At 35.6% G+C, this 26916-nt stretch overlaps 1 protein-coding gene, 1 long non-coding RNA gene and 1 other non-coding gene across 6 annotated transcripts in view; 2 read left to right on the forward strand and 1 right to left on the reverse strand.

Moving 5' to 3' along the window:
• LOC111091170 overlaps positions 1-22099 on the forward strand; it is a 49040-nt gene extending 26941 nt beyond the window's left edge. Inside the window, exons 3-4 of the long non-coding RNA XR_005374214.1 lie at positions 20259-20436; positions 21998-22099. This is a non-coding gene — a long non-coding RNA (uncharacterized LOC111091170). The remainder of the gene's footprint in view (positions 1-20258; positions 20437-21997) is intronic.
• The window catches only part of ZRANB3 (zinc finger RANBP2-type containing 3), a 299116-nt gene that overhangs the window by 208583 nt on the left and 63617 nt on the right, over positions 1-26916 (reverse strand). The gene's annotated exons all lie outside the window — the stretch shown is intronic.
• On the forward strand, positions 14691-14825 carry LOC119864524. The gene has a single exon (XR_005374351.1). It is a non-coding gene; the product is annotated as a U4 spliceosomal RNA (small nuclear RNA).

A 26916-nucleotide genomic window follows, 5' to 3' on the forward strand; every position in this document is an offset into this window, starting at 1 on the left:
TTAATTATCAAAAAATTCCCAAGAAGCAAAAGTCCAGGATCAGATAGACGGCTTCCAGGACCAGGTGGAATTCTACCACATATTTACAAAAGAGTTAAAACCTATGTCTGTCAAGCTACTCCAAAAAAATAGAAAAGGAAAAAAACTCTTCCAAATTCATTCTACAAGGCCAGCATTGTTGTGTTGCAAAAACCAGAAAACAAATTACCAAAAAAAAAAGAAGAAAGAAAAGAAATTTATAAGACAATATCCCTAATGATCATTGTCCACAATGATCATTCCACAACAAAATATTATTAAACTGAATTCAATAATACATTAAAGGAATATGCATCACAATCAAGTGGTATATATTCAGAGGTGCAGAACAGTTCAATACTCATAAATCAACCAACAAGATAAACCATATTAATAAAATAAAGCTGAAAATTATATGATCATCTCATGCAGATGGAGAAAAAGCATTTAACAAAATTCAACACTGAGTCATGGTAGAAACTCAAAAAAATGGGTATAGAGGAACATACTACAACATAAAGGCCATATATGACAGGCCCACAGCAAACATACTCTGGTGAAAAGCTGAAAGCTTTTTTTCTAAGATTAGGAAGGAAACAAAAATGCCCACTCTTGACACGTTCGTTCAATATATAAATGAATAAATGAATGAATGAATGAATGAATGAATAAATAAATAAAGTAAGTAAGTAAGTAAAAAGCTTTTCCTCTAAGATTGAGAATACAAGATGTTGATTCTCACCACTTTTATGCAACAGAATACTGGAAGTCCTAGACAAAGAAATCACAGAAGAAAAGGAAATAAAAGACATCCAAACTGATAAAAAAAAAAAAAAAAGTAAAATTGTCATTCTTTGCAGGTGACATGATACCACATATAAGAAACCCTAAATATCCACCAAAAATCTATAGAATTGATAAATAAATTCAGTAAAGTTCCAGGATACAAAATTAATATATAGAAATATGTTGCATTTCTGTATACTGATAACAAACTAGCAGAAAGAAGTTAAAACAATCCAAATTACAATTGTACAAAAAAAAAAAAAAAAAAAACACCTAAAAATGAATTTAACCATGAAGGTGAAAGACTTATATTCTGAATATTGTACAACACTGATAAAAGAAATTGAAGGTAACATATAAATGAAAATGGACACCATGCCTATGGATTAGAAGAATTAATATTGTTAAAATGTCCATACTACCCAAGCAATCTATAGACTTAATGCAATCTCTATCAAAATACCAACACCATTTTTCACAGAACTACAACAAATAATCCTAACATTTGTATGGACCCACAGAAGACCCCAAATGGCCAAAGCACTCTTGAGAAAGAACAAAGCTAGAGGTATCACAATTCCTGATTTCAAACCATACTACAAAGTTCTAATAATCAAAACAGTATGGTAGTGGCACAAAAACAGAAACATAGATCAATGCAACATACTAGAGAGTCCAGAAACAAACTCAAACTTATTCGGTCAATTAATGGACAACAGGAGAGTCAATATACAATGAGAGGAGTGGGCGGTGCCTAGGTGGCTTAGTTGGTTAAGCTTCTGACTCTTGATTTCAGCTTGGGTCATGATCTTAGGTTCATGAGACTGAGCCCCAGGTTGGCTCCATGCTCAGTGGGAACCTGCTTCTCTCCCTCTGTCCCTCCCCTAGCTCACACACGTGTTCAGTATCTCTCTCTAAAAAACCCAATTAATCTTTAAAAAAACCATAGGTGGGAGTGCTTGGGTGGTTCAGTTGGTTAAGCATCTGCCTTAGGCTCAGGTCATAGTCCCGGAGTCCTGGGATCAGCCCCACACTGGGCTCTCTGCTCAGCGAGGAGTCTGTTTCTCCTTCTCCCTCTGCAGTTCCTCCTGCTTGTGTTCTCGTTCATGCTCTCTCATCTACTCTCTCTCAAATAAATAAATAAAATCTTTAAAAAAATGGGGACAAAGAAAGACTAATCAATAAATGATACTGGGAAAAGTGGAGAGCTGTACTTAAAAAAAAATTAAAATTGGGTCACTTCCTTAAACTAAAACTGGATTTAAAACCTAAATGTAAGACCTGAAACCATAAAACTCTCAAAAGAAAATATAGGCAGTAAAATCTTAGGAGTTTTAGCAGTATTTTTTTGGATCTGCATCCTCAGGTAAGGGCAAAAAAAGGCAAAAATGAACCAGTGGGATTACTTAAAACTAAAACTTCTGCACAACAAAGGAAATCAACAAAATGAAAACCTACAGAATGGGAGAAAATGTTTGCAAATCATATGATACAAAGTTTCATGAAAATTTTACTTATGTATTTATTTAGAGAGAGCACAGAAGCAAGGGGAGGGGCAGAGGGAGAGAGAGATCTCAAGCAGACTCTGTGCTGAGCATGAAGCCAGGCATGGGGCTCAATACCACAACTCTGAGATTATTATCTAAGCCAAAACCAAGAGATAGATAGATACCAAACCAAATGAGCCACCCAGGCACCCCCAAAATATATTTTAAAAAGCCACATACAGGGGATCCCTGGGTGGCTCAGCGGTTTGGCGCCTGCCTTTGGCCCAGGGCGCAATCCTGGAGTCCCAGGATTGAGTCCCGCGTCGGGCTCCCGGCATGGAGCCTGCTTCTCCTTCTGCCTGTGTCTCTGCCTCTCTCTCTCTCTCTCTCTATGTTTATCATGAATAAACTTTAAAAAAATAGAAAATAAAAAAAAAATAAAAAGCCACATACAACTCTAACACCAAAAATAAAACAATCCAATTAAGAAGTGGGCATTTTTCCAAATGAACAGATATTTATCCAAAGAAGACCTACAGATGGCTAACAGACATAAAGGTGCCTAGTATCACTCATCATCAGAGAAATAAAAATCAAAACTGAAACAAAATGTCAACTCACATCAGTTGGAATGGGTAGTATCAATAAGACAAGAAATAATAAGCATTGGCAAAGATGTGGAGAAAAGGGAACCCTTGTGCACTGCTGGGAAGTATGTAAATTAGTTCAGCCACTAGGGAAAACTATATGGAGGTTAGTCAAAAAATTAAAAGTAAAAATACCATATGAATCAATAAAGCCACTACAGGGTATTTACCTAAAAAAAACCTCACTAATTTATAAACATACATGTACCCCTATATTTATGACAACATTATGTACCACAGTCAAGATATGGAAGCAATTTAGGTATCCATCAATAGATGAATGTGTATAAAGAAGATGTGGTACAGTGGAATATTATTCAGCCATAAAAAAGAATGAGATTTTGCCATTCAAAACAAAATGGATAGACCTAGAGAATATTATGCTAAATGAAATAACTCAATACATAAGGAATAAAAAGTACAACATAAGGAATATAGTCAATAACATTATAATAAGGTTTTGGAATGACAGATGATAGCCACAGCTACCATGGTGAACATAGTGTATAGAACTGATGAATCACTACACTGTAAAACTAAAACTACTGTAACACTGTATGTCAATTATACTTCAAGGAAAAATTTAAAATAAGTAATAAAGATATAAGTATCATTCTATGGTATAATCAGTAAAAAACAAAAAAAGAATGAAATCCTGCCACTTGCAATGGCATGGGTGAACCCAGAAGATAACCATGCTAAGTGAAAGAAGTCAAACAGAAGAATACAAACAGCATATAATGTGGAATTTTTTTAAATTTTTATTTATTTATGAGAGACAGAGAGACAGAGAGAGAGAGGCAGAAACATAGGCAGAGGGAGAAGTAGGCTCCATTCAGGGAGCCTGATGTGGGACTCAATCTAGGCACTCTGGGATCACACCTGGAGCCAAAGGCAGATGCTCAACTGCTGAGCCACCCAGGCATCCCTATGTGGAATATTTTTTTAAAAAATGAAACGAAGAAAAAAATAAAACAGAAACCAGAATCATAAAGGGAACAAATTGGAGGTTGCCAAAGGGGTGCAGTTGGGAGAATGTGCAAATTAAGTAAAGGAGATTAAGAGGTACAAACTTGTAGTTATACAAAAAATAAATCATGGAGGGGTAAAGGATAGCATAGGGAATATAGTCAATAATATTGTAATCATTTTGTATGTTGACAGACGGTAACTACATTTAGCATAATGAGTATTTTGTAATGTACATAAACATAGCTTAGTCGGCCTTTGGCTCAGGTCATGATGGAGACCTGGGTTAGCAGGAAGCCTGCTTCTCCCTCTCCCTCTGCCCCCTTCCTGCTCATGCTCTCTCTCTCTTTCTCAAAGAAATAAATAAAATCTTTTTTAAAAAGCGGGGGATAGGGGGTGGTGGAGGCTGGATGGCTCAGTTGGTTAAGTTTTCTGCCTTTGGCTCAAGTCATGATCCTAGAGCCCAGAGATGGAGCCCTACATTGGGCTCCATGCTCAGTGGGGAACCTGCTTTTCCCTCTCTCTTTGACCCTCCTCCAGCCTGTGCTCTCTCTCTCTCACTGGTTCATTCTGTCTCTCAAATAAATAAATAAAATCTTAAAAAAATATATATGTAATTACTATATTGTATGCCTGAAACTAATATTGCATGACAACTATACTTCAATTAAAAATAATTTTTAATAAAAAGTTTAAAAATTAAAATAAAATTTCAAGTCACAATAAGCAATCAAGATAAAACCTAAACCTATAAACTACAGTAGAAGGAGATTGTATAAGAAAAATTTTCTGAAACTCTTAAGATAGCATGGATCTAAAGTTTGGCAAAGTCTGTAGTTTTAAGAGGTAATGGTACCTGACAAACAGGACTAACAACATTTATGAATTCCAGGTATTTTCATAGGTGGTAAAATTGGGCACTGAGATACAATTTAAACTTTAAATCAACTATTCCTCCATCCCTTCTCCTCTTCCAGGCTTCAGTTAACCCAAAGAGGAACATCTGAAAAGTAGCAAAGTCTTCTTACCTGAAATATTTAAACTAAGAGCTGCTAGGAGCAAATGAAGAAGTTGGGAATGGGGAATTGAAAGGCTATGCCATCAATAAGAAGCCAAGCTCCTGTCTCAGAGGCTAGCAAGAATGTTCTGTGCCATTGTCTCAACGGACGAAGGAAATGTTCTCTGACCCCAAATAGTCATAGTTATTTGGCATTAGGAGTTTGTGTCTCCGGAAAATTAAGGCCAAGCTACATTGAAATGCTTATTTCTCTCCTCTCCAAAGAATAAATATTGGGTAAAACATCAGACTTTGCATATTCTGCAGCTGGAGAGAGCTTATCAAGTGCCAGGTTTAGTGGTCTAACCTGTGTACCATGAGCTGGGACACTAGTGGGTCTAGGTAAACTGAGGGAAATAACAGGGTACTCTATGTGGAAAAGGAGGAATGAAAACTCTGAGGTAGAAGACCTTGACATAAATCAGAGTTTTATGAACAGTTGATCTGAGCTGTAAGGCAAACTGTCTCCCTTTAAATATTCACTTAGCCCTATCTTCTGAGATGTGCCCTGGCACCATTTTTGATAATGCTTTACTATCACCAATCCTATTTTAACATTTTATATCAAATGTACTTCAGAGACCAAACTATGTATTTGTTCAAAAGGTAAAATATGAATTAGTCCAAGCCTCACTACCCATAAAGAAGCTGAACAATAGACATGTATGCTGCATATGCATTCTTAAAACCACAGACAGGTCTAGCACCACCTGCCTGACTCAGTGGAGCATGCAACTCTTGATCCTGGGGTGGGAGTTTGAGTGCTACATTGAGTTTAGGAGATTACTTAAAAAAAAAAAAACCCTTAAAAGAAAAGCCACACACAAGTCTTTTGTGAAAGAAAAGCTAATTTCATGCTTATTTTCTTAATCATTTAATATTTCATTGCAATTTCCTTGGCAATAGCTCCTAAACTTAAATTTTATGAAAATCTACTGAGAGAAAAGCTATACAGAAGAATGTTCACAGCAGTACTCTTCATATAAACTAAAACGGAAACATAAATGTCTATTAGCAGTACAACGGATAAATAAATTGTGGCATATCCTTAAAACAGAATTCTATAAGGCAATGAGAAGGAACAATTATCTAATACAACAAAATGCATTTCATAAACATAATGTTCAATGAAGGAAGACAAAGACAAATGAGTATATAATACACTATTTCACTTACATAATGTTCAGAAACAAAAATCATTTTGAGGCATCTGGATGTCTCAGTCCATTAAAAAAAAAACATGGAATTACATGGAATTACTATGCCTTGGGCTCAGGTCATGACCGCAGGGTTCTGGGATTGAGCCCCAAATTCAGCTCCCTGCTCAGAGGGGAGTCTGCTCCTCCTTCACCCCTTGCCCCTCCCCCACTTGTGCTCTCTCTTTCTCTCTCAAATAAAATCTTTTTTAAAAAATCAATTCAAAACTTCCTAAAAACTATTTTAGAATTATTTTTAGGGCAGCCCCGGTGGCACAGCGGTTTAGCGCTGCCTGCAGCCCAGGGCATGATCCTGGAGACCCTGGATTGTGTCCCACGTCAGGCTCTCTGTATGATGCCTGCTTCTCCCTCTGCCTGTGTCTCTGCCTCTCTCTCTGTCTCTATGAATAAATAAATAAAAATCTTAAAAAAAAAAGAATTATTTTTATTTTTATTTTTTTAAGATTTTATTTACTTATTTGACAGAGAGAGAGAGAACAAGCAAGCAGAGGCAGAAACAGGTTCCCACCAAGCAGGGAGCCTGATGTGGGGCTTGATCCCAGGACTCTGGGATTATGCCCTGAGTTGAAGGCAGATGCTCAAGCAAATGAGCCACCCAAGGATCCCCTAGAATTATTTTTAATTCAAAATTTAATACAAAATCTTAATTTATTGATTTTATCTGAGTCATATAAAGAACATTGTATTATTGTAAAATATAAGGGAGGGATGCCTGGGTGGCTCAGCAGTTGAAAGTCTGTCTTCAGCTCAGGGTTCTGGGATCGGGCCCCACATTGGGCTCCCTGCATGAAGCCTGCTTTTCCCTCTGCCTCTGCCTCTCTCTGTGTCTCTCGTGAATAAATAAATAAAATCTTTTTAAAAAATAAAATAAAAGGGAAAAATACTTTTACAATCATTAATTTCTTAATGTAGCTCATGAATATAGTTTTTATTAAAAAAAAAAAAAACACAGTACAAAGGAGCTTATACAGAAGAGCAATTGTTCCCACATTTATCTGTCTTCACCCCAGTCCTAACTCCACTTGTGAAAGGCAACCTTTATAATTTTAACATGATTATTTTGCAGTTTCATTATTCATCAAATTCAGATATTATTTACTGACTTCTGTGAAACCAGAAAATTAAACTTGGAATCCTTAATTCTAGCCTGACTAGAAAAGTTAGAAGCACTAGGTTCCATTTGACAATTTCAATGAATAACTTTTAAAAAGAGGAGACTGATTATTTTGCAAACTCCTCAGGGGATTCCAGTGCATGGCCAAGGTTATGCAATGCTGAGGCAATTAGAGAAGAAAAAGTCTGGAATATATTTACATTCCTATTAGTATAAAATTTAAAACACAACCAGAATTATTTTGTCCCCCACATTCAAAAAAGTTGAGTTCCTGTCTATGTTGTTTGCTAAGAAAGATAAATGACTTCAATAATCTAAAGAGTATTAATATGTAATCTTGTGTCTAAAACATGTGTGAGAGGAAATTACATTTGTAAAACTGTCTTTTACACAAAATTATATCTATTCTCACTAAAAAATGTAAACTATGTTTGCCATAAGAAGTTGATTTTAACATCCAGATAATTTGTTCATAATAACCTCACTTATCCTAGATCTAATTAACTCAATCTATATATAAAAAAAAAAAAAGTACAGATTTTCATAAAATTAGGAACATGACTAAAGGGGCATTTCCTTTTTGAAAGTAAAATAAAATGCCTAATGTATAAACTTTGAAACAAAATGTAGAATCTTGACTGGTCACCATGTCCCACTATAAAAGAAGATGTGGCTTCCCGCTAAGGAAAATTTGGCTCACTTCTAACATCCTTCTACCTCAGCAACTCATTTTTTATCGATGATAACAATTATTAAAATGATTCTACTATTATTCACCTTTGAAACTTTCAAACATATCATTCAGATTATTGTTCTAGTTCATGAATTTAGACCACTGGTTCCCAAATTTGACTATACAGTGGAATCAACTGGAAAATGTAAAACAAAAAACAAGTAAACTGACACCCAGATTCTACCCTCAACGATTTTAATTAAGATGCAGTTTGATGTAGTTAGGGCATCAAGATTTTGAAAGCTCCAAGGTGATTTTAAAATTCAGCAAAGTTTGAGAAGTGCCATACAGAATAAACATTTTAGTAGTAGCAATCATGCCTGTCATTCCCAACTTCTGTCACATCTATGTAAAAAAAAAAAAAAAAAAAAAAAAAGATATATTTATTGGATTATTTATTTATTGGAGGGAGGGGGTAGGTAAGGGGCAGAGGGAGAGAATCTCAAGCAGAGTCCCTGCTGAGAATGAAGCCTGACCCGGGCCTTGATTCCATGACCCATGAGATCATGACCTGAAGTGAAATCAACAGTCAGATACTTAAACCAACTGAGCTATCCAGGCACCATCCAGACACCCCTATCACATCTACTTCTAAAAAATACTTTTTAGATTGATAAAATTTAGGTTATTTTCTATAACCATAACTGAGGCTTATATATATTTTAGATATAAAACTAAATTTTTAAAAAATGTATAAATATATCAAACTAACAAATATATATAGAAACTAATAAATATATAAACTAATAAATACATAACATATAAAACTAATTTTTTAAAAAATTAAAAATTAAAATAAATACACATTATACACAACATAAGAGTTTATATGAGTATCATGCAGAACAGAACCAAGAAGTATACTCAGGCTATATTTCCTTCTCTACTATGCTACCTCAAGGTCAAGAGTCTTTTTTTTATACTCCCTTAATTCATCAAAGTCATATTACTTTGAATCGACCTAATATCTAGAAACTAATTTATTTACCTATTTTATAACTCCTAAACTTTGTTCTCTTTACTGATAAGAAAAATGTATATTTAATCACAGTCCCAATATTATCCTATTAACTCTAATTTATCAACTTTTATTCCAATCTTCTTGGATACAACAATGGTATCATTGTTTCTATTGCCTGCTTCATCTGGAGTTTGTACGCATTGGACTTTTGGATAAGTTTTGTTAGTTGTATCCTCTTCTTGGTTTCTGTGCTTGTTTTAACAAACAAAATCCTCAACTATCTGATGGATAAATGTCGTTTATCTCTTCCTTTATCTTCATATTTTCATGTGTGAAAATGAATTTACTTTGACCTCACATTTTTGACAGTTTACATAGGTATAGAATTCTAAATTAAAAAAAAAAAGAATTCTAAATTAAAATTCATTTTCTCTCAAACCTTTGATGAAACTGTCCCACTGTCTTGTAGTATCCATCTTCTACTGCCTTATAGCATCCATCTTTCCTAATTTGTAGACTTGTTTCTTTTCTCCAGGAGCTGTTTGGCACTTACTTTCTTTATAAACTTGGTATTTTGAAATTTCACAAGAATGTGTTTCTTTCATTTCACTTGGTACTTAGGGAGACTACTTAATCTGAAAATTGATGTTTTTTCTCATCTTTCACTATAAACATTTATTGCAAACATAAGTGCCAGTCACTGTTCTAGGTGTTAGGGTAGTAGTATATAACAAAAAGAACAAAAATTCTCTCTCATGGGGTTAAAATATTAGTGAAGGAAACAAAGTTAAACAAATGTACATGAGAAGTTGGTAAATGCTATGCTTAAAAAAATAATGCAGGAAAATGGAATTGAAATATTTGGGAAGACACAGAAATTTGGATGTGGTGGCCAAGGAATGTCTTACACCAAAAGTGAATTCTGGATAAAGATCTGAAGCAAGTAAGGAAGTCAAAGCATGAGGATAAATGTAGCTGGGGCCTTCCAGAGGCATTCCAGGCAAGGGGAATAAGTGAAAGGTTCTGAAACAGATACATGTCTAGAGTTCTAGAGGAGAAAACGGAGTTGAGTGAGGAAAAGTAGGAAGTTATGAAGTAAGGAAAGTGATGGGGACAAGATTCTCTAGGATTTGGTGAGTCTTGTAAGAACTTTGACTTTTACTCAGCATGCAGTGAGAAACCATCCACTGGGAGAATCTGAGCACAGGAATAACAAGATCCCACCAATGGTAAACAAGATCATCCTGACTGCTTTACTGAGAACACACTGAAGGAGAAAAGTACAGTAAGAATAAAACAGTTGGAAGCCCATTAATCTCAGGTAGAGAAGATAGTGACTTAAAGGTGGTGGTAATAGTAAGGATACTGAAAAGAGGACAGAATTACATGTGTACTTAAAAGGTGAAATTGACAGGATATTCTGATGTGATGGACTTATGGTTATGAAAAAAAAAAAGAGTCAAGAACCAATCAAAAGTTCTTGGGCTAAAAAAGTAGAAGAATGAAGACATCAATAACTGAGATGAAGTAGGCTGAGAAAGAATCCATTTTCTGACAGCACATATCAGGAATTTGGTTTTAGCCTTATTAAATCTGATATCTATCAAACATGTAAGTAGAGTCAAATAGGCAGATGCAAAGATCTGGAGAGTAGAGTAAAAATCCAGTCTACATTTGCAAAACTGGGATGCATCAGCATACATATAATATTTTAAATGTTGAGACTTGATGAAATCTTCTTGGGAAGACATAAAAGTTAAAGAGACAAGCCAAGGACTATGCTCTAGGACCTTCTAGCATTTATAAGAAAGGAACCATGAATAAAACCTACAGAAAACACCAAGAACTGACATCCAGTAATAAATGGTAGGATGGAGAGAGCTCAGGGATTTCTCATCTTTCACTACAGAAAAAAATCAATTTTTAAACCATACAGAATTGTAAAAACAACCATTTTAGGGCATTTGATTGAGGCAGAAGACAAACAGCATTTATTTTTAAAGTCATATTAAAGCTTCAGGAGAAATTCGTGGACTTTTGCCAGTGGGCTGCTCTCATCTACACCACCTGCCACTCCTTCAGTTCACCTGACAAAAACCATAGTATGTTTTTAATTTTTTAATGTGGTAAAATACAGGTAACATAAAATTTATAACTGTAAATGTACCACTTTAAGTTTATAGCTCAGTAGGGTGGGTATTTTCTTACTGTAGTGCAACCAACCTCTAGAACTCTTCATCCCGCAAAACTGAAACTTTAGACCCATTAAACAGAAATTCTCCATTACCCTTTCCTCTAATAGCCCCTGGCAACCATCATTTTGTTTTGTGTTGCTATGAATCTGACTACTCTAAGAATAGTAGTTTTACCATCATAGAGCGGGCCCTGAAAGCCAGCAGCATTGCAGCCATGGGACTAGACTCAATTAGATGCGGAAGACAAAAAAATTAGGGCTTTCCCTCTAAAAGTAACGGTCTTACATAAATTTTAAAGTGTGAAGAGTAATAGAGGGAAATATAACATACCAGGATAATAGTTTAAAAGTTATCATTGGGTAAGAAATATACTGGAATTAACATTAGATGTCAACCTTGGTAATACTTATGTAAGAACATGTTGGTATTCTGCCATAAAAGTGTATTAATCCAGCAATAAAAAATTTAAGTTAAAAAATGGTAGGCTTAGATAAAAATGAACAGAAAAAATCTCTAGCCCTACTCATCCAAAATTGTGGTCCCAAGATGAAAAAAGCAGTGGAAAGATCAGAAATAATGCGGAATCCTAAAAACGAGACAGTCATTAAAGGGCTGAGATAAGTTCTCCAGATACTCTCTTCTGACTGGGAAACTAAAGACATGCACAGAAGAGACTTGAAAGAGCCCACTGAGAAGTGAAAACTAAGGAAATCTTGAGAAATTACTATAATTTTGAATGAGTACCTCAGGCCACGTACAAACAGGTAGAAGGTAAAAGCCTTAAGGGATCAAGGTGTTTAAGCAAAATATCTACCCTAATCACAAGCTGACAATACTACACAAAAGACAATACCTAGTAAGCAAGACAAAAAAAAAAAAAGAATATAAAAACCAAGCAGAGACATTAACAGCAGCTCACTATGGGAAGCAAAGAATATAAAACAAAATCCAGATCTGTTATAATATATTGCCTAAAATGTACAGTTTTCAACCAGAAATTACTAGACATACAAATAAATAGGAAGAAAAAAAAAAACGTTCATAAAATATGAGTGAGCCTGGATGCCAAATCTGGCAGACTAAGAAGCTGATGTAGCTGGAATAAATATGTTCAAAGAACTGGAGGAAAATATGAGTATTATTCAATTAGGAAATATTCATAAAAATATAGAAATGTACACAATAGTGAAATTAAAGTTCTAGAGCTGAAAAGTACCATAACTAAAGTAAAAAAAAAAAAAAATCCTTGAGGAGGTTGTGGTAGGCATAATTCTAAGATGGTCCCACAAGAATTACTCCCTCTCATGTATACACCCTCCACAAACACAGAGGAGTAAACAAGGGGTTCATAAATAATAGTAGTAGAAAGGAATTAATGGCAATAATCACAAAAGATGGAGCTTGCACTTCAAAAAAGGACTAATGATTTATAGATATCAACTGAAAACTAGAATGCTAACCTGCTGGCCACAAGTACTGTATATAGGGACAAAAAAGCTCCAGTTGGAGAAGATGGTGGCAGAATAGGAGGACCCTAGGCTCACCTAATCCCACAAATACAAATAGATAACTATCAGATCATCCTTAATACCACAGAAATCAATCTGAACATTTGAGGAACAAACTCTACAACTAAAGGTAGAGAAGAGGTCACACTGAAAAAGGTACAAAGTGTGGAGATGTAGTTTGAGAGAGAAACAAATCATGATTACTAAGATAGTGAGAGAGTCATGGTCACAGAGAGGGGTGAAAGACATACTAGCATACAGGGAAGCACAGAGGGAATATGAATCCCCATAGCAATTCATTTGGAAAGCAAGAAAGGCAACCAGTGCTTAAGGCATGGAGTTTTAAAAGTCAGTGAGCTTGGCTCAGATAAAGCCTGAAAAGGCAACAAGACTACTCTTGAAGAGAAGGCAGGGCAAACAGCCTGTAGACATACAATGTAGAAACAGCAATCTGAAGAGCACCTGGGGCACACAGTAGGGAGGTTATTTCCTCATCTCAGAGTGTGCCCCAGAGAAGCAGCATTCACAAAGAGACCCCTCTAGCAATAAAGGTCCTGACAGGTACCATCTCCCTCCCCCAACCCTCAATATAAGCACAATCTTTCACCTGCAGGAGCCAGTGAAATGCCTACATTCACTACCTAATATGCTTATGCTAAGCCTACCATCCTCCCAAGGCAGTGGAAATGCCCTTACCAGTCATGCTTGCTTCAGTCACAGAGTGGCAAGCTCTCCCACAGACCAGCCCAAAACCCTGCCAACACTGCATCTTACTTCCCAGAAGTTTTGCAGGACCTCAGTTCTTGTGGCAGTGGTGACAGGTCTCATTTCACAAGCAGACCAGAGCACATCTAGTTAAAACTCAGAATATTCAGGCTAGGGACCAAACACTGCTGACAACAGGCAAAGAGAACATCTGTAGATGACTGGCCTGAGGGATAAAGCAGCCAGGACACAACAGCAGAGCGTAAGGAGCACACATTGGAGACAGTCCCAGAAGCATCAGGCCTTGCAGATCCAGAAATGCTATACTGCAGGACACTATAGGACCTCTTATTCATAAGGTCATTACCCTCAAGAACAGAAGTAGCTCACTCTGCTAACCCACAGAAGCAAGCAAAGAGACAGATAAAATGACAAACAGACAGAGGAAATTGTCTGAAATGAAAGAATAGGACATGGCCACAGCCAGAGATTTAAGTGAGACAAATACAAGAAATATGCCTAATAGAGAATTTAAAGTGATGATCATAAAGATAGTCACTGGACTTGAGAAAAGAATGGAAGACATGAGTGAGACCCTTAAAAGAGATAAAGGGCACAATAAACAAAATGAGATACACACTTGATGGAGAATGAACAACAGGCTGGAAGAAGTAGAGGAATGAATTAGTGATCTAGAAAAGAGAGTACTGGAAAGTAATCAAACTGAACAAAAGACAAAAAAATATGCAAAATGAGAATAAACTTAAGGAATAGAGTGACTTCATCAAATGTGAAAACATTCATATTATAGGAGTCCTAGAAGAAGAGATATAAACAGTGCAGAAAATGTATTTGAAGAAGTAACAGCTGAGAAGTTCCCTAATTTGGGGAATGAAACAGAGAATTTGGATTCAGGAGGCATGAGAACCTCAAGAAAATCAACAAAAGCAAACCCACACCAGACATATTATAATTAAATTGGCAAAATTTAGTGATAAAGAAAAAAATTTAAAGCAGCAAGACAAAAGAAGACAATAACATACAAGAGAAATCCCGTAAGACTATCAGGGGCTTTTTAAGCAGAAACTCCAAGAAGAGAGTGGCATGATGCATTCAAAGTTCTGAGTGGAAAAAATCTGCAGCCAAGAATACTCTATTCAACAAGACTATTATTCAGAATAGAAAGAGGGATAAAGAGTTCCCCAGACAAACAAAAACTAAAACAGTTTATGACCACTAACCCAGCTCTGCAAGAAATATTAAAGTGGTCTCTTTAAATGGAAAAGAAAGACCAGCTTTGCCCAGTGGCTGTATCATAGCCAATGAGGTTTACCCGAGGCGCGATTATTGCTAATTGAAAGAAAGACCAAAAGTGACATTATGAAGGTAAGACACATAAAAACAATAAAAATGAATATTTCTGTGAAAAATCAGTCAAGGAACTCACAAAATAAAAGGATATAAAATATGGCACTATATACCTAAAACATGGGAGGAAAGGACTAAAGAATGGGTTCAAAACTAAATGACCATCAACTTAGTATAGATTGCTATTATGAAGAGGTTATATGACCTAATGGTCATAGGGGAAAACAGTAAAAAATAAAACAAAGTGAAATTAGAGAAGGAGACAAATAATAAGAGACTCTTAATCACAGGAAACAAACTGAGGGTTGTTGGAGGGGTGGGGGTGCAGGGATGGGACAACTGGTGATAGACATTAGGAAGGGCAGGTGATGTAATGAGCATGGGGTATTATATAAGACTAATGAATCACAAACCTCTACCCCTGAAACTAATAACATATTATATGTTAATTAATTGAATTTAAATAAAAATTTAAACAATAACCACAAATCTAAAACCTTTATAGATTTTATACTAATATATACTCAAAGAATAAAGAGGGAAAAATCTAAATATATCACTAAAGAAAACAAGTAAATCATGAGAGAAAGCAAAGAAAGGATCAAAGATAATTTTCAGAGGTAGCCCGGGTGGCTCAGTGGTTTGGCGCTGACTTCAGCCCAGGGCCTGATCCTGGGGACCCGGGATCAAGTCCCACGTTGGGCTCCCTGCATGGAGCCTGCTTCTCCCTCTGCCTGTGTCTCTGCCTCTCTCTCTCTCTCTGTCTCTCATGAATAAATAAATCTTAAAAAAAAAAAAAAAGATAATTTTCAGAAAGAACCACAAAGCAAATAATAAAATGGCAATATATACAAATCTATCAATAATTACTCTGACTGTAAATGGACTAAATACTCCAATCAAAAGACAGAGGGTGATGAATGAAAAAGCAAGATGTATCTATATGCTGCCTACAACAGACTGATTTTAGACCTAAAGATACCTGCAGCTTGAAAGTGAGGAGATGGAGAAACATTCTCCAGAATGGATCACATATTAGGCCACAAAATGAGCCTTGATAAATTCAAGAAGATTGAAGTCATGCCATGCATGACTGGCCACAATGCTACGAAACTAGAAGTCAGCCACAAGAAAAAATCTGAAAAGAATACAAATACACAGAGGTTAAATAGCATTGCTACTAAACAATGAATGGGTCAACCAGGAAATCAAAGAAAAAGTAAAAACAAAACAAAACAAAATTAAAGGAAAATAAAAGCATAAAGGTTCAAAACCTCTCGGATAGCTTTGTGCAGTGAAGGTACCATAGCCAATGAGGTTTACCCAAGGCACGATTATTGCAAAACCTCTGGAATGCAGCAAAAGTGGTTCTAAGAAGGAAGTTTAAAGTAATATAGGCAAAAGCAAGAAAAATCTCAAATAAATGACCTAACCTTACACCAAAAGAACAAACACAACTTGGAACTGGCAAAAGGAAGGAAATAATAAAGATTAGAGCAGAAGTAAATGAAATAAAAAAACAAAAAACCTCAATAAAATAGATGAATGAAAACAGCATCAGCTGGTTTTTTGAAACTATATAAAATCAATAAACCTTTGGCAAGACTTATCAAGAACAAAAGGGAAAAGACACAAATAAAATCACAACTGAGAGAGAAATAACAAACAACACCTTAGAACTAAAAAAAGCAATCATGAGGATATTATGAAAACTTATATGCCAACATACTGAACAAGAAATGGATAAATTCTTAGAAACATTTAAAAACTAACAAAACTGAGACATGAAGACATAATAAATTTGAACAGACTGATAACTAGCAAAGATATTGAATCAGTAATCAAAAAGCTTCCAACAAACAAAACCCCGATGGCTTCACAGGGGAAGTCTATCAAACATTTAAAGAAGAGTAATATCTATTGTTCTCAAAGTATTCCAGAAAATAAAGGAGGAAGGAAAACTTCCAAACTCATCCTACGAAGCCTATGCTTCATTACTATACTATAGACACTACTAAAAAATTGAACTACAGGCCAATATCCCTGATGAATATAGAGGCAAACATCCTCAATAAAATACTAGCAAATCGAATTCAACGCAATACATTAAAAAAAAATCATTCACCATGATCAAGTGGGACTTACTCCTGGATTACAAGGGTAATACTCGCAAATCAATCAACAAGACATCACATCAACAAGAGAAAGAATAAGACCCATATAATCATTTCAATAGATGCAGAAAAAGCATTTGACAATGTACAACATCCATTCATGACAAAAACCCTCAACTAAATAGGCACAGTGGGAATGTATCTCAACATAATAAAGATCATATATGGAAAACATATAGCTAACATTATTCTCATTGGAGAAAAACTGAGAGCTTTTCCCTTTAAGGTCAGGAACAAAACAAGGATGTCCACTCTCACCACTTTTATTCAACATAATACTGAGAGTCCTAGCCACAGCAATTAGACACCAAAAAGAACTCAAAGGCATTCAAATCAGTAGGAAGAAGTAAAACTTTGAGTATTTGCAGATGACATGATACTATATAGAAAAAACCCAAAAGACTCCACCAAAACAATGCTAGAACTGATCAACGAATTCAGCAAAATCTCAGGATATAAAATCAATTTACAGAAATTTGTTGTGTTTCTATACATCAATCATGAAGTAGCAGGAAAAGAATTAAAAACACAATCTCATTTATAATTACACCAAAAATAAGATACTTATGAATAAACCTACCCAGAGAACTAAAAGACCCGGTACTCTGAAAGGATAAAACACTTATGAAAGAAACTAAAGATAATACCAAAAAATGGAAACACATTCCATGCTCATGCATTGGAAAAACAAATACTGTTAAAATATCTATAGTACCCAAAAGAATCTAAACATTTAATGCAATCCCTATTAAAAAACCAACAGCATTTTTCACAGAACTAGAACAAACAATCCTTAAATTTGTATGAAACCACAAAACACCCCCAATAGCCAAAGCAATCTTGGAAAAGCAAGCAAAGCTGGAAACATTATAATTTAAGATTTCAATTTATATTACAAAGCTGTATTAACCAAAACAGTATGGTGCTGGCATAAAAACAGACACATAGATAATGGAACCGAACAGAAAACCCAGAAATAAACCTACAATTCATGGTCAATTAATCTTTAACAAAAGTCAAGATCCAATGGGAAAAAAAGACAGTCTCTTCAACAAATGGTGTTTGGGAAAACTGGACAGCAATATGCAAAAGAATGAAGGTCAACCTTCACATACCACATACAAAAATAAATTCAAATGGATTAAAGACCAAAAACTTGAGACATGAAACCATAAAAATCCTGGAAGTTGGCATAGGAGGCAACATCTCTCACACTGGCTGTAGCAACGTTTTTTAGATATGTTTACTGAGACAAGGGAAAACATAAGCAAAAGTAAAAGACCAGGGCTACAACCAAATAAAAAGCTTCTGCACAGCAAAGGAAAACAATCAACAAAACTAAAAGGCAATCTATGCAATGGGAGAAGATATTTGCAAAACCATATACAATAAGGGTTAGAATCCAAAATATACAAAGAACTTTTTTTAAGATTTTATTTATTTATTCATGAGAGACACACACAGAGAGACAGAGACATAGGCAGAGGGAGAAGCAGGCTCCCTGAGAAGACCCTGATGCTGGACTTGATCCCAGAACCTCGGGATCACGACATGAGCCAAAGGCAGATGCACAATCACAGAGCCACCCAGATGCCCCTACAAAGAACTTTTAAAAAACTCAACACCCAAAAAACAAATAAGTGAATTTCCAAATGGGAAGACATGAATGGATATTTCTCCAAGGAAGATAAAAGAGATGGCAAAGAAGACATTCAGACACATGAAATGATGCTCAACATCACTGATCATTGGGTAAGTGCAAATCAAAAATACAATAAGAATCACTTCATACTTTTAAGAATACTAAAATCAACAACACAAGAAACCAAAGGTGTTGGGAGGATATTGAGAAAAAGGAACACTCTTACCACGCTGTTAGGAATACAAACTGGGGATCCCTGGGTGGCGCAGCGGTTTGGCGCCTGCCTTTGGCCCAGGGCGCGATCCTGGAGACCCGGGATCGAATCCCACGTCGGGCTCCCGGTGCATGGAGCCTGCTTCTCCCTCTGCCTGTGTCTCTGCCTCTCTCTCTCTCTCTCTCTCTCTCTCTGTGACTATCATAAATAAAATTAAAAAAAAAAAAAAAAAAAAAAAAGGAATACAAACTGGTACAGCCACTGTGGAAAACAGTATGAAGGTTCCTCAAAAATTTCAAAATAAAATTAAAACTACAATCCAGCAATTGCACTTCTAGGTATATACCCAAAGACTACATGAATACTAATTCAAAAGGATACATGCACCCCAATGTTTATAGCAGTATTATTTACAACATCCAAGATATATGGAAGCAGCCCATGTGTCTAACAACTGATGAATGGATAAAGAAGATGTGATATATATCCACAATAGAATATTACTCAGCCATAAGAAAGAATGAAATCTTGCCATTTGCAAAAACATGGATGGATTTAGATGGCTTATAAATTTACTAAGCAAAGTAAGTAAGAGACAAATACCCTATGATGTCACTTCGTCCAATATGTCACACAATTCCAATATGTGGAATTTAAGAAACAAAACAAATAAGCAAAGGGGGGAAAGAAGAGAGAGAGTAACAAATCAAGAAAAAGACTCTTAACTATAAAGAACAAACTGATGGTTACCAGAAGGGAGGTGGATGAGGGGTGGGTGAAATACATGACGGGGATTAGGGAGGGCACTTATTGTGATAGCACCATGTGATATATGGAATTGTTGAATCACTATCTTATAAATCTGAAACTAATATAACACTGTATGCTAACTAAGTGTAATTAAAAGAAAAACTTTTTAGAAAAGCTTTAAGAAAAAAAAAAGAAAAGCTTTAAGAAGTACATAGAAAACTGTGGGAAATATCAGAAAGGGAGACAGAGCGTAAAGACTGCTAACTCTGGGAAACGAACTAGGGGTGGTAGAAGGGGAGGAGGGCGGGGGGTGGGAGTGAATGGGTGACGGGCACTGGGGGTTATTCTGTATGTTAGTAAATTGAACACCAATAAAAAATAAATTAAAAAAATAAAATTTAAAAAAAAGTACATAGAAAACTTTATAAAGTGTGGTTGGTATTGGGGAGAAATGAACATTTTATGTGAAATGTTTGCATATATATACACATGAATGGTAGCTAACTATGACAGACTGTATTGTCTAAAAGTAACTGCACCAATATCTTCCATTACACACGTTTTTCTTGCAAGGTAATGTTGACTCTCCTCCCGAAATTAGGTAGGCCTGTAACTACAGCCAAAATAATGCTAGGTGACTTTCTGGAGGCTATTATAAAAAAGGAATCCAGCTTCTGCCTAATTGTCTTAGAATGCTTGTTCTTAAAATTCAGTTACTCTGCTGTGAGGGTTTTAAGAGATCCCAGCCAAGAGCCAGAATCAAATGCAAGACAGATGACTGGGAAAACCTTCAAGCTGACTACAGACCTGCAACTGCCTGACTGCAACTGCAGGAGAGAACTTGAATGAGAACGAGATGCTGAGCCTAACCACTTCTCTGAATCTTTAGAGGTAATAAAACAATGACTGCTATTTTAAGCTACTAAACTTTATGGCAATCTATTACGTAGCAATAGATGATCCAAATAATAACAATCACTTAGTACCTAATCTGTCTCAGGCACTATGCCGAGTTCTGTACTATTACAATTTTATTTCACCCACACAACTATTTAATGAGTAGGTGTTATTATCCACTTTGTGTAATGAGCAAAATGAGATTAATAGAGGCTAAATATAAGGCCACAATAAGTGGTAGAGCTGGTTACTAAAACAAAGAACTCCCTCACTCCAAAGGTTTTTTGCATTAGACATTTTCTACAATTATAATTAAAAAATAACTCATTTACTGAGTTCATACACCACTTTTTGAAGCACTTCACATAGACTCTTTTAATCCTTACACCCTATAGAATGGAGGTATTATCATATTTTCCTTTCACAGATTAGAAAGTTGAAACAGAGAACTTAAAAAATGTGCCCAAAGTCAAACAGCCACCATTTAAACTAAAGCAATAAAACTTTCATATTATTCTTACAATTATACAAAGAGTACCAGCTAAAATGGAATAAAAGAGACTAAATTTATCCTCCCACCTAAAACAACCAAAAAAATGCAAAAAATGTATATATTTTTAAAGATTTGTTTATTTATTTTAGCGAGAGAGCACAGTAGGGAGGGGCAGAGAGAGGGAGAGTCGTAGGCAGACTCTGTGCTGAACAAGAAGCCTGATGTGGGGTTTGATCCCAAGACCCTAAGATCAAGACCTGAGCCGAAACCAAGAGTCAGATGCTTAACTGACTGCGCCACCCCAGCACCCCACAAAATAAACAATGGTTTTTAAGACATTACACATGAGCCAAAAAGGGGCAGTGATTTCTGAAGGACGGATTAAAGGACATGAGCCCTGCAAGTGCTAAAGGTTACTACATGGACATAGTTTCCATGAGGACCACCCTGGAAATCTCCAGTCTCCTTGAGTTGAGATGATAATGGGAATCTGGGGAGAACAAGATTAAATTTCATAGGGTTGAGGAGTAAAGAGCAAAGAGCTATCCAAAGAGAGAGCTCCAGGAATGCACAGAGGGTCCCTTCTTTGTCCAAGTGCTAGTCAGGAAATGCCTAAATCCAAGGAAACACTAACTTGAAATATCGGAGAGAACAACCTCCAGATCAGGAATAGTTCCTGCTCATAATTTATGGAATTTTGGACACTCAGAAGTGTCTTGTTTCAGAGCAAGGCAAAATTAGTCCTAGAAATCCACACTGCTTTGGCCCTACTTGACAAAACTTTTTAAAAAGATCCAAAAGAATAAAAACATTTCTAGATTTATTAGCTCAACAATATTCTTAGGAATATAAAAATATCTAGTACCAACTTGCCTCTGTTAAAAGTTACTTTAGTGATTTTTCTTTATCATTATTTTTTGTTAGAAATGTAGTCACCCATGTATTCACTAGGATGGGAATGGCTGTAATAGCAAATAGACTCCAAAATGTGTAAGTGTTCAACTAAAAAAGGAACTTATTTCCTAATTATGGTAATACAACAGGGGTGTTTCTGGTTGGTAGGCACCTTTTGTTCATCTAACTCAAGGACACAGGCTCCAGGAGGATCTGCCATTATGTAGCTTACCCATCTGGCTGGCAGAAGGGGAAAATGAAGGAACACATTTGGTAAGTCTGTCTTGCTAATATTAAATTGCCTAGAATTCAGGTGCATGACCTTACTTTCACCTATAAGAAAAGTGAGGATACATATCCAGTTGTATACCCAAGAAGAAAAGGAAATGGATGTGCAGTGAACAGCTATCAGTCTTGTCAAGGTCATTCTGTTAAAGCACTATTTTTAACAAACTATTTTTAGAGGAAAGATGGGAGTTGCTTTGTGGTGGATTGTGTCAATCTAGTTAATCTTGTGGGTGATGGAGTTCTCATTCATCCTGGAGGGTTCCAGGCACCTAAAGCTTTGGTGATTTTTTCCAAGGAATCTAGAAATCCATACTCAATAATTGATCTGAAATTAGACCACTGCATTATGTGATGCCTATCAAAGATTTCTGGGTAGGTGGGAAGTACAGAAGTGAGGTAAACAGTCTGTTCCTAGAAAACCACACTATTACTCTATTGATTATCTCTGAATCTCTTTGTGATTCAATCATGTGCCACCTCTAACATGAGAACACCTTTCAAATAGTCTCTAGCTTTTGAAACAAAAGACTAGAAGGGGCAGTTTTTGGGGGAAAAATCACTAAATCCAGCATTTTTTTAATTGAGATACAATTCACACATCACAAAATTCACTCTTTTAAAATGTACAATTCAGTGATTTTTAGTATACTCACAAAATTGTGCAACTATCACCACTATGTAATTCCAGGAAATTTTATACAAGTGTAAAATCATAAAATATGTGGCCTTTTTGCTGACTTCATTAATTCAGTATACTTTCTAAGTTCACCCATGTTGTAGAGTGTATCAGTACTTGAGATTCCACTTTGAAGATGAATAATATTCCATTGTATGGATATACAACTTTCTTTCATGAATTTATCAGCTGACAGGCATTTCTCTTGTAGCAATAAATGGGAGTACATATATCTTTTCAAGTTAGTGTTTTCACTTTCTTTGGACAAATACTCAGAAGTAGAATTGCTTGAATATATGGTAGTTCTATTTTTAATTATCTGAGGAACCATACTGTTTTCCATAGTGGTGGTACCAATTTACACTCCCACCAATAGTGTACATGGTTCTGTTTTCTCCATATCCTCGCCAATACTATTTTTTATCATTTTGAAAATAGCCATTCCAAGTGTGAGGTGGTATCTCACTATGGTTTACATTTGCATTTCTCTAATGATCAGTGAGATTTTAACAACTTTTCATGTACCTGTGGGCCATCTGTATGTCTTCTTTGGAAAAATAGCTATTCAGGTATTCTGCCCATTTTTTAATCAGATTGTATGTTTGTTTTTGATACTGAGTTTTAAGACTTCCTCATCTATTTTGGATATTAATCCCTTATCAGATATATGATGTGAAAATATTTTTTCCCATTTGGAAGGTTACCTTTTCATTTTGTTGATGTTTTCCTTTGCTGTGCAGAAGGTTTTAAGTTTTTTATACAGTTCTATTTATTTTTGTTTTTGTTGCCTATGTTTTTGGTGGCAAAAAAATCAATGTCACGACTGATGTCATGGAGCTTACTGCCTATACTTTCTTCTAGGTGTTTTATGGTTTCATGTCTTATGTTTAAGTCTGTAATCCACTTTATTTTTTTCTTTAATCCATTTAACTTTTGTATATGGTGTAACAGAGTAGTCCAGTTTTCCTAACACTGACAGAAACTCATTTCCCGTTGTATACTCATATTTCTTTTACAGGAGATTAACTGATTATTTACGTTCATGGGTTTATTTCTGTGCTGTATTCTGTTCCATTGATCTATGTGGCTCTTTGTTTTTTTTTTCTTAAAGATGTTGTTTATCTGAGAGAGAGAGAGAGAGAGACAGAGAGAAGCAGAGACACAGGCAGAGGGAGAAGCAGGCTCCATGCAGGGAGCCCGACGTGGGACTCGATCCCAGGACTCCAGGATCATGCCCTGGGCTGAAGGCAGGCGCCAAACCGCTGAGCCACTGGGCTGCCCTATGTGGCTCTTTCTTATGACAGTACTATACTGTTTTGATCACTTTGGCTTTGAAATACAGTTTGAAATCAAGGAGTATGAGGTCTTCAGCTTTGTTCTTCTTTCTCAAAACTGCTTTGGCTACTCAGAATCTTTTGTGGTTTCATATAAATTTTAGGATTATTTCTGTGAAAAATGCCACTGGAATTTTGATAGGGATTGCACTGAATCTACAGATTGCTTTGGGGAGTATGGATATTTTAACAATAGAGATTCCTCTAATATATGAGCATGAAATATCTTTCCATTGGTTTGTGTTTTTTTCAATTTCTTTCATTAATATCTTATTGTTTTCAGCATAAAGGTCTTTCACCCCCTTGGTTAGCGTTATTCCTAGATATTTTATTATTTTTAATGTAATTGTAAAAAGTATCGATTGATTTCTCTGAGACTTCATTATAAGTGTACAGAAATGCTTGTATACTGATTTTGTATCCTGTAACTTTACTGAATTTATTGATTGGTTCTAAAATTTTTTTGGTGTAGTCTTTAGCGTTTTCTTATAGAATATCATGCCATCTGTAAACAGTGACAGTTTTATTGCTTCCTCCCTTATTTGCATACCTTTTATTCCTTTCCTTGTCTAACTGCTCTGGCTAGGACTTTCAAAACTATGTTGAATAAAGTGGCAAAAAGTAGCATCCTTCTTTTTTGTTTTCTTTTATTAGTAGGCATCCTTCTATTGTTTCTGATATTAGAAAACTTTCACCTTTTCAGCACTGAGAAAGATGTCGGCTCTTGGCTTGTCATATATGGCCTTTATTACATTGATGTACATTACTTCTATATCCACTTTGTTGAGAGTTTTCATCATGAACAAATGTTGAATTTTTGTCAAATCCTTTTTTGGCATGTATTAAGACGCTCATGATTTTTATCTTCATTTTGTTAATGTTTATCATGTTAATTGATTTGCAGATGTTGAAACATCCTTGCATTCCTAGAGTAAAAGCCACTTGACCATGGTGTATGATCCTATTTTTTTTTTAAGATTTGAGAGAGGGGAAAAAAAAAAAAAGATTTGAGAGAGGGAAAGGGAGAAAGAGAACATGAGTGGGGTAAGGGGCACAGATTGAGGAAGAGAGAAAGTCTCAAGCAGACTCCCCACTGAGCATAGAGCCCGATGTTGGGTTCAATCTCACAACCCTAACACAACCTGAGCCAAAACCAAGAGCTGAACACTTAACCAACTGGGGCAATCCAGGTCCCCAGTGTATTACCATTAAGTACATTGCTGAATGTGGCTTTCTATTACTTCGTTGGATTTCTACATCTGTCAGGGTTACTGGCCTGTAATTTTGTTTTCTTGTGGCATCCTTGTTTGGTTTTAGTATCAAGGTAATGCTTGTCGTGTAAAATAAGTTTGGAAGTATTCCTTCCTCTCCTGTTGTTTGAAGAGTTTGAGAATAACTGGTATTAACTCTTCTCTGAAGACTTGGTAGAATTTAACAATGAAGCTATCTGCTCACGGACTTTTGTTTGGAGGTTTTTTATTACCTATCCAATCTCCTTACTAGTAATCAGTCTGTTCAGATTTTCAACTTTATGATTCAGTTTGTATCACTTTTATCCAGGTTGTCCAATTTCTTGGCATATAATTGTTCATAGTAGTCTTTTATGATCCTTTGTATTTGTCATAACTTTCATTTCTGATTTTATTTGTAAGAGTTTTGAAATAGGGAAATGTGAGGGTTTTTTTTTTTTTTTTTTTTTTTTCAAAATTGCTTTGGCTATTCTGGGCACACTGTTTCATATAAATTTTAGGATCAGCTTGTCAATTCTACAAAGAAAAAAAAGGTACCTAGAATCTTGATAGGGTTTTCACTGAATCTATAATAGAGATTGTTTTTAAATGTTCTGTTTTGACATATCTATCTGACACACAAATGGAGATGTCAAGAAGTCTAAAGTTCATAGAAGAATAATCACTTTTATTTTATACTATGTTATTTGCTCAGTAACTTATGTGATTGGTACTACAGGGATACTGAGAACTATTGATGAAAAAAAGGGATGCAAATTTCAATAACATTCCTTGGAATCTGAAAAGTTTATGATACAAAAATCTATTTTTTATTATCTATTATAATACCTTAATAAAAAAATTAAAAACACCCTGTATTAAATTCAGTAGTATCATGTGATGCGCTGTTGGGGTCCAGGAGCGTATAATCAAGACGGAATTCTTGAAATGTGTTCAGTGCAAAAAGGTGGTTTTATTAAAGCATGAGGACAGGACCTGTGTGCAGGAAGAGCTGTACTGGGATAATGAGGAGTGACTGAATATATACTTCTTAGTTAGTGGGGGTTAGGGATAGCTTAAATCTCTAAGGAATTTGGAAGCAAGACTTCCAGGACTTTAGCACACTTTAGTAAAACATTTGTCATGAGATGCTTCAGATGTATATCACTGGGCCATATGTTTGAAGGATGACTACTAACATATATCTTGGGCGGGGTTGGGGGGTAGTGTGTAGAGATAAATGGAGTTTCCAAAGGTATTTTCATATGTTAAAGAAGACTTAAGGGATCCTGGAGCTCTGGCTAATGTCAAGCTAAGGTTGTTTTTAGCCTCTGGCAAAGTACTAACATTAAGGCAGTTATAAGTTCCTTCAGGAATGTCACTCTGAAAAAAAAAAAAGAAAAAAAGGAATGTCACTCTGCCTGCCTCAAGTATTTGTCAATGGGTTGCAAGTTGTAAGGAGATTGAATTTTATCTACATTTCTTTTGCCCTCATTTTCTACATCTTCACTGATGTTCTATTTTTTAAGTTGGGTTATAGGTGACAACACTAATTGCTAA

This window comes from Canis lupus, chromosome 19 (genome assembly GCF_011100685.1).
Source record: "Canis lupus familiaris isolate Mischka breed German Shepherd chromosome 19, alternate assembly UU_Cfam_GSD_1.0, whole genome shotgun sequence".
In the NCBI taxonomy this organism is placed as follows: Eukaryota; Metazoa; Chordata; class Mammalia; order Carnivora; family Canidae; genus Canis; species Canis lupus.